Source organism: Salmo salar, chromosome 17 (genome assembly GCF_965601325.2).
Source record: "Salmo salar chromosome 17, fSalSal1, whole genome shotgun sequence".
NCBI lineage: Eukaryota > Metazoa > Chordata > Actinopteri > Salmoniformes > Salmonidae > Salmo > Salmo salar.
In genome coordinates, this window is record NC_138307.1 from 53,039,662 (window position 1) to 53,047,957 (window position 8,296).

Here is an 8,296-nt window from a genome sequence, read left to right on the forward strand (position 1 = left end):
TAAAGTTTCCAAAACTGTTAAAATAATGTGAGTATAACAGACCTCATATGGCAGGCGAAAACCTGAGAAAAATCCAACGAGGAAGTGGGAATTCTGAGGTTTGTAGTTTCCAAGTGAATGCCTATCGAATATCCAGTGTCTGTGGGGTCAGGTTGCACTTCCTAAGGCTTCCACTAGATGTCAACAGTCTTTAGAAGTTGTTTCAGGCTTCTATTGTGAAAGGGGAGCGAATAAGAGCACTCAAAGCAGATGGTCCAGGTGAAAGCCTTTAGTTTAGTCACGCGCATGGCCGTGAGAGCGAGCTACGTTCCCTTTCCTTAGTAATGATAACAGTATTGTCCGGTTGAAACATTATTAAATATTTATGATAAAACACCCTAAGGATTGATTAGAAACATTGTTTGACATGTTTCTACGAACTCAAATGGAACTTTTCGGACTTTTCGTCTAGACTTTGTGCCCGCGCTTTGTGCATTTGGATTACTGGACTAAACGCGCGAACAAAAAGGAGGTATTTGGACATAAAGATGAACTTTATCGAACAAAACAAACATTTATTGTCTAACATGGAGACCTGGGAGTGCCATCAGATGAAGATCATCAAAGGTAAGTGATTAATTTTAATGCTATTTCTGACTTTTGTGACAACTCTCCTTGGTTGGAAAATGGCTGTATGGTTTTTGTGGCTAGGCGCTGACCTTACGGTGAAAGCATGATGTGCTTTCACCGTAAAGCCTTCTTGAAATCGGACACAGCGGCTGGAGTAACAAGAAGTGTATCTTTAATCGTATGTATAACACTTGTATCTTATATCAATGTTTATGATGAGTATTTATGTAATTTGATGTGGCTCTCTGCATTTTCACCGAATGTTTGTTTGAGACAATGCATTTCTGAACATAACACGCCAATTTCAAATGAGGTATTTGGACATAAAGACTAACTTTACCGAACAAAACAAACATTTATTGTCTAACATGGAGACCTGGGAGTGCCACCAGATGAAGATCAAAGGTTAGTGATTCATTTTAACGCTATTTCTGACTTTTGTGACACCTCTCCTTCTTTGGAAAATGGCTGTATGGTTTTTTGTGGCTAGGCGCTGACGTAACATAATCACATGGTGTGCTTTCACCGTAAAGCCTTTTTGAAATCGGACACCGTGGTTGGATTAACGAGAAGTTTATCTTTAAAATGGTGTATAATACTTGTATGTTTGAGGAATTGTTGTTTGTTGTTTGAATTTGGCGCCCTGCAATTTCACTGGCTGTAAGCCCGAAAGGTTAACAACAAATTTGTGGAGTGGTTGAAAAACGGGTTTTAATGACTCCAACCTACGTGTATGTAAACTTCCGACTTCAACTGTACACCTGTTCTGAAAGGCCCCAGAGACTGCAACACCACTAAGCAAGGTGCACCACCAAGCAAGTGTTACTATGAAGACCAAGGAGCTCTCCAAACAGATCAGGGACACAGTTGTGGAGAAGTACAGATCACGGTTGGGTTATAAAAAATATCCAAAACTTTGAACATCCCATGACCACCATTAAATCTATTATTAAAAAATGAAAAGAATATGGCACCACAACAAACCTGCCAAGTGAGGGCTGCCCACCAAAACTCACGGACCAGCCAAGGAGGGCATTAATCAGAGAGGCAACAAAAAGACCAAAGATAACCCTGAAGGAGCTGCAAAGCTCCACAGCGGAGATTGTAGTATCTGTCCATAGGACCACTAAGTCGTACACTCCACAGAGCTGGGCTTTACGGAAGAGTGGCCAGAAAAAAGCCATTGCTTAAAGAAAATAATAAGCAAACATGTTTGGTGTTGGCCAAAAGGCATGTGGGAGACTCTCCAAACATATGGAAGAAGGTACTCTGGTCAGACGAGACTAAAATTGAGCTGGTTCAAACCCAACACCTCTCATCACCCCGAGAACATCGGCAGGGACTGAGAAACTGGTCAGAATTTAAGGAATGATGGATGGCGCTAAATACAGGGAAATTCTTGAGGGAAACCTGTTTCAGTCTTCCAGAGATTTGAGACTGGGATGGAGGTTCAATGACCAATGGAGGGATGGAGGTTCAATGACCAATGACCTTACGCATACTGCTAAAGCAACACTCGAGTGGTTTAAGGGGAAACATTTAAATGTCTTGGAATGGCCAAGTCAAAGCCCAGACCTCAATCCAATTGAGAATTTGTGGTATGTCTTAAAGATTGCTGTACACCAGAGGAGCCCATCCAACTTGAAGGAGCTGGAGCAGTTTTGAGCTGGAGCAGTTTTGCCTTGAAGAATGGGCAAAAATCTCAGTGGCTAGATGTGCCAAGCTTATAGAGACACACCCCAAGAGACTTGCAGCTGTAATTGCTGCAAAAGGTTGCTCTACAAAGTATTGACTTTGGGGGATGAATAGTTATGCACGCTCAAGTTTTGTGTTTTTGTCTTATTTCTTGTTTGTTTCACAATAAAACATATTTTGCACCTTCAAAGTGGTAGGCATGTTGTGTAAATCAAATGATACAAAACCCCAAAAAATCAATTTTAATTCCAGGTTTTAAGGCAACAAAATAGGAAAAATGCCAAGGGGTGTGAATACTTTCACGTCACTGTAGGTACATTTAAAACCAAATACTTTTACTCAAATAGTATTTTACTGGGCGACTCACTTTTACGTGAGTAATTTTCTATTAAGTTATCATTACTTTTACTCAAGTATGACAATTGAGTACTTTTTCTACCACTGATTACTAGGCCGGGGGAATGCCTGTTATTGTGGTAAATAATGTGGTCAATAATTAACATTTCAATAACTTTAGATAGCAAATAACAGAATGAGATGGGGTTGAATTACCAAGAGAAAACATGAGATAACTTGGGGAACAAACAGACCATATTATACTCTTCTGTGGCTCTATCTGTCTGTGTGAGACCTTGTGTTGGGAAGAATAGACTGGAATATTATCCACATAACATGGACATGCAATAAGCAGAAATATAAGGTCTGACTTGGTTATATCCAAATGCTCTTATACTGAGGCCTGCTAATAAGCAAATATGTATGTGATACCATCTCTAACAACTCCAGTGGCAGATCACCAACGGTTCAGTGTAGTCAACCAATGGTTCGGTGTGATTAACCAACGGTTCGGTGTGATTAACCAACGGTTCAGTGTGATTAACCAACGGTTCAGTGTGATTAACCAACGGTTCAGTGTGATTAACCAACAGTTCAGTGTGATTAACTAACAGTTCAGTGTGATTAACCAACAGTTCAGTGTGATTAACTAACAGTTTAGTGTGATTAACCAACAGTTCAGTGTGATTCACCAACAGTTCAGTGTGATTAACTAACAGTTCAGTGTGATTAACTAACAGTTCAGTGTGATTAACCAACAGTTCAGTGTAGTCAACCAACGGTTCGGTGTGATTAACCAACGGTTCAGTGTGATTAACCAACGGTTCAGTGTGATTAACCAACAGTTCAGTGTGATTAACCAACAGTTCAGTGTGATTAACTAACGGTTTAGTGTGATTAACCAACGGTTCAGTGTGATTAACCAACGGTTCAGTGTGATTAACCAACGGTTCAGTGTGATTAACCAACGGTTCAGTGTGATTAACCAACGGTTTAGTGTGATTAACCAACAGTTTAGTGTGATTCACCAACAGTTCAGTGTGATTAACTAACAGTTCAGTGTGATTAACCAACAGTTCAGTGTGATTAACCAACAGTTCAGTGTGATTAACCAACAGTTCGGTGTGATTAACCAACAGTTCGGTGTGATTAACCAACAGTTCAGTGTGATTAACCAACGGTTCAGTGTGATTATCCAACGGTTCAGTGTGATTAACCAACAGTTCAGTGTGATTAACTAGCAGTTCAGTGTGGTGTTTAACTATTCTTGTGGGGACCAACTGGGGACATTTTGTTAGTCCCCACGAGGTCAAATGCTATTTCTAGGGGGTTTAAGATTAGTTATGTGTGTGAACCAGATCAGGCTAGCTCTCACAATGGTGATCAATGTCCATATGAGAGAAGAACTCTCTGCAGAATTTCTCCTGGGAGGCTGTGGGATTCTACTGAAGACAACAAGTCATTAATCAATGTGTAATCACCTCTAAATCTGCTCCACTCCACACGGAGAGAACGGTAATGCCTAGCAGACAGACTGAGTCATGATAGGAATGACCACACAGGATGGGAGAGAGAGGGGATAATCAGCGGGGAACCAGCCTGGTGAACAGACTGGACCACACTGGACCACCGCGGACCTGGGTTCAAATAGTATTTGCTTTCTTTCAAATACTTTGACTGTTTGATTGAGTATGCCTGGAACGCATATGAGCAGGGTGGTGTGGAAGAGAAGCACCCATCACACATCTACTGACTATACAGTTCACATTACACCTTCCATAGATCTAGGCCTACAGGCTAAAATCGCGGTAGCCGCGGTAAAGACCGGTTGGCAGCATTGTTTTGTTTGGTCAAAAGTTAAAAACATCTTATCAATAAATTATACACAGAAAGACTGATCAACTCTAGATACGTAGTACTGTTTCAAAGATATTGTCTACCATGAACTAGCATCTTGTCTTTGTTGTTTGAGCTTCTCTCTCCAGGACAGAGAGGTGGTGGTGGAGTACAGCGAGCTACAGGAGGTAGGGCCGTTGAAGAGCTGCAGGAGGCAGGACCGATGCAGAGCAGCAGGAGGTAGGACCGATGAAGAGCCGCAGGAGGTAGGGCCAGTGAGGAGCTGCAGGAGGTAGGACCAATGAAGAGCTGCAGTATCGTGCCGTCTTTTTATATGGAATAAATAATCAAGTGGAATCTTGTAGTCGGTCAGTGCTATCCTTCAAGACTGAGGCCCTAGGTCTCTTTCTTACAGGTGGGGTTTGAACTTTTGGGACTATTATATTGCTTCCATTGTGCATGTGCAAGGCAAGTTCAATCAAGCCTAGCTAAAGTATTTGAAAACAAATAGTATATGAACCCAGGTCTGTGGACCACATAAGTCTTTGGTCATAAGCTGCAGGACTGGACAGACCAAAGTCAAATATACATGTAGCTTATTATGGTAGAGATGAGAAGTGCTGGGCATGTGTACAGCTAGCAACATACACATGACGTATACAGTACAAATACTATATATTTATACATGATGTATACACTGACTGTACAAAACATTAAGAACAGCTTCCTAATATTGAGCTCCACCCCCACTCCCTTGTGTACTCAGAACAGCCTCAATTTGTCAGGGCATGGACTCTACAAGGTGTTCCACAGGGATGCTGGACATTGTTGACTCCAATGCTTGCCCAAGTTGGCTGGATGTTCTTTGGGTGGTGGACCATTCTTGATACACACGGGAAAGTGTTGAGTGTGAAAAAACCAACAGCATTGCAGTTCTTGACACAAACCGGTGCATCTGGCACCCAGTTCAAAAGCATTTAAGTCTTTTGTATTGCCCATTCACCCTCTGAATGGCTCACATACACAATCCATGTCTAATTGTCTCAAGGCTTAAAAATCCTTCTTTAACCGGCCTCCTCCCTTTCATCTGCACTGGTTGGAGTGGATTTAACAAGTGACATCAATAAGGGATCATAGCTTTCACCTGGGCAGTCTATGTCATGGAAAGAGCAGGTGTTCCTAATGTTTTTGTACACTCAGGCTATATTACGTGTCTTCCAAATCCTGTCCAAACAAGCATCAATCCATATCTCCAACTTCATGCAATGGTGGAGCTGGTTATGTTTGTTGTACATGCATCTTTTAACACTAAAAAGAAAAGCACTACATGGGAGTATAAGAGGCATTGGCAAATTCAGAAGACAGAAAAACATACTAATTTGCTATATGTTTATTATGAGCCAAGTGATGAGAGCAACTCACATCCCCAGTATAGAGCCACCTCTGGGAATTGTGGGAAATCCATGATGTCATTCAAGACCACCATTTTCTCCCAGAAGACCACGTTCTTCATTGTTGGAGGACAGCTAGCTATAATCTGAGGCCCCCTGGAAAGATGCAGTTATAAAATATATGTTCAAGCTATAAGTGAAACCCTGTGGAGTTGTTTCCCATGTTAACCCTGCCACAAACATTCTCCCTGTTTATTTAGAGTGGTAAACAGTTATAGATCCACTTTCTCAAAGTTGGTTTTAAAGTATGGGAGAGTTAAACAGTCCGCCTTCCATAGGGGAATAGTTTAAAATCAGATTCTCTTAAAAGGGAGAACGTTTTTATGAGATTTATTTTAACCTAATCGCTAAACGACACAATGTTCTTGGACTGTATTGCGTTAAGATGGCCAAATCCAAATTAGCAGCATATCCAAATCATGATTTATGAGCATCTGGCTAATCAGATCCAATCTGCTTGATAAAAGACAGAGTTTGTGAATCGTATGTAAAAAAAATACCCCTAATGATCAAATCCCAAAGATAATGAATTTGTGTGCATGCAACTTGAGTGTGAATGCATGTATGCGAGTGTGTGAGAGAAGAAAAAAGTTACAGGCCTTGCCATACATGCTTCTGGCCTTACAACACGCAATGTGTGACACGCATGACAGCGCCATGGGAGAATCCCTCAAGCTGAGGTCAAAACGCAGATCACAGAAAAAGGACTTCTCTCAGTAGTGGTTTATCCTACACACATAGCATTAGCAGTTAAAGATTTTCAATGAGTGTTGATGAAATTAGTCTGATTACAATCATGGCGATGAATACAGTGACACCCAACACAGAATGGGCCACATGTGTTTGGCCCACTTTGCCTTACAAGAGGCTACAGCCTGTCACAATGTGCTGGCGTCTGCGTTAGCCTAGATACTCTACCGTGACTTCTGTCCCTCACCCGAAACCACTCTGGATTTTGTGGCTCCTGCTTTTTCCCCCCAATAACTATTCTAGAATTGCAGGCTACTACAAACCACAGCTGACCTTATCACCACAGCCATAGTTACGGAATAATGAAATGACTAGGATCTTTCTAGGGAGAGAGAAGAAACGATTTCAGACTAACTACCCTGAATGATTTCTGCCAGCCTTCATATTTTGAAACCATTAGGAATGGAGGCCCGAGAAAAAGACCCAAGAAGTGATTTTAGGGTTCTTCGTTATTGCCTTTGTTCTTGATATAAGACCTAAATTCTTGATCTCGACAATACTAGTCATAGCCAGAAATCTGGAATGGCTAGGGATCTTTTTTTTTTTATTCACCTTTTTCTTCCTTCCCAACTTGCACCCGACAAATCAAAGCTGTTGGATAACTAGCAAGTAATATACTGGTTCATAAAGAAGTGATTAATCCAACAAATTCCCAGTAGGAATCTGGCACTAAGACGGAAGCATAACCCGTTTTCAAATGTGTTTTCTACATCTATGGATTTCAGTGACCACCAGACGACATTGATCCTGTAACGCTAACAAACCTAACGTCAGATCTCGTCAGTTGGTGAGAAATGATTGATAGATTAGCGCTAGCCTAGAGGCTTCATGATGTTATTGTAGGATTCAGAGTGGACTGATATTGCTAATATTGTTTTTGATCAATGTTTTGTTGTTCCATACCTCAATATTCCAGAGGTGATGTCAGCGGTCATTGATCACTTTAATTATCAGTTGCACTTGTCCTAGATGTAAATAACATTCTCTAATCCAACTTCAATGCAGTCAGTTCATTATGGACAGTCATGCGAGTTGGACATACATCCCTGTCCAAATGAAATGCATTCAACAAAACATGTTTTGACAGCACTGTGTACACACACACACACACACACGATGCTGAAGGATGACTTATTGGGTGGGTCGTAGGTCCGTCCGCAGCATGCTCACAAATCTGCTCAGCAAATCAGTCCCAGATGCCCCTACCGCTGCCTGCTGCCCCTGCATTCCTCCCAAACAAGCCTGTTACACAGCCTCCCAAACACCATAACAGCCTTGCTCTGGATCAACACACACTGGCCTGGTACACAGCCTGAACACAGCTAAAGAACAACCCCAGAACAGCACTCACAAACTAGGCCAGAGAGACAGCGAACCATGCTCTACCAACCAAGTCACAGAAAAGTACAGATGTGTATGGAACCATCGCACAGGGAGTCCAATAACTTGCTAGGTCCTGTCGGTGAGCACCAGTATCACTATCTGTGGTGTCATGGTCAACAGTACACTGCTCAGTACTGCAATGTTAACAGAACCAGAATCTCTATAGACATCCCACCCATGCCGGATTCAAACCAACAACCCTTTTGTATATAGTGCAGTGTCTTAACAACTGGTCC

The 8,296-nt window shown here is 41.7% G+C and overlaps 1 non-coding gene across 1 annotated transcript; it reads right to left on the reverse strand.

The window, feature by feature from the left end:
• Window positions 1-8,088: 8,088 nt before the first annotated feature.
• On the reverse strand, window positions 8,089-8,219 carry LOC123728342 (small Cajal body-specific RNA 14). The gene has a single exon (XR_006760228.2).
• Window positions 8,220-8,296: the final 77 nt, after the last annotated feature.